Consider the following 940-nt stretch of genomic DNA (forward strand, 5'->3'; position numbering starts at 1 on the left):
CACATTAGACGTACAAACGCGAACCTTAAAACGAAAGCCCTGTTAGGAGAAGCATACCTCAGCTTAAGTAAAATCGTATTGCAAAACCTTTGCTCAGGTGCGCTTAGACCCGCTAAATTATCGCTATTTCTTTCACTCTTCCCTCACATGGCTCCCGACACCTAAACCCACGTCCTCTTCAAGCTCATGTGGTGCAATCATCTGCCTTCTGTTCGCTGTTGAAAAGAATCGTTTGCCCCCTGGTGAGAGAAGAGGGCGGCGCAGGTGAAGTTGGCATTTATTTAAAGGTGATGCTGTTTGTATCAAACTGTTGCAGTATCTTCAGATGCTGTTCTGCTGACGGGAGCCTCCTCCGGGCTCGTTTGTTGTGGTCCGCACACGGAATCCTCGTTGGTCGCAGAACTAGAAATGTTCGTTTTCTCTTTTCTTCGATGTTACTAATTTCTCTTCTTAATTTCTGTTCCTAAGTTAGAAATATAAAATATGTGTGCAGTATGTCTGTGTTACACTGTTAATGTATTCTATTTCCCAATGTGTGAAATGAAAGAGAGAAAATGAATTCAACCATTGCACACAGCACGCCATTTCACACTCAATAAACGGTTGCTGGGGAGACATGTGCGTGCTCCAGTGGCGCAATCGGTTAGCGCGCGGTACTTATACAGCAGTACTTGCAATGAGCAATGCCGAGGTTGTGAGTTCGAGCCTCACCTGGAGCAAGATTTTATTAACAGAAGCTCAGGCACAGGGACTCTTTTTTTACTTTTATAACAGCTTATTTGTTAAGAGGATGTGTCAACGCGCTATATTTTTTAGCTATGTAAACATGGTACTCCTAGCAGAGAAACACAAAAGTGTTTAATGCACATGAACCCAAAGTTAGGTGATTTGGATAAGAAAGAAACAAGTGAGGATGCCAAGGAATTACTTTTTCATGAAG

The 940-nt window shown here is 42.9% G+C and overlaps 1 non-coding gene across 1 annotated transcript; it reads left to right on the forward strand.

The window, feature by feature from the left end:
- Window positions 1–624: 624 nt before the first annotated feature.
- Window positions 625–719, forward strand: TRNAI-UAU (transfer RNA isoleucine (anticodon UAU)). Its single transcript has 2 exons — window positions 625–662; window positions 684–719. It is a non-coding gene; the product is annotated as a tRNA-Ile (tRNA).
- The last annotated feature ends 221 nt before the right edge of the window (window positions 720–940 follow it).

This window comes from Pleurodeles waltl, chromosome 12, assembly GCF_031143425.1.
Source record: "Pleurodeles waltl isolate 20211129_DDA chromosome 12, aPleWal1.hap1.20221129, whole genome shotgun sequence".
Classification (NCBI taxonomy): Eukaryota; Metazoa; Chordata; class Amphibia; order Caudata; family Salamandridae; genus Pleurodeles; species Pleurodeles waltl.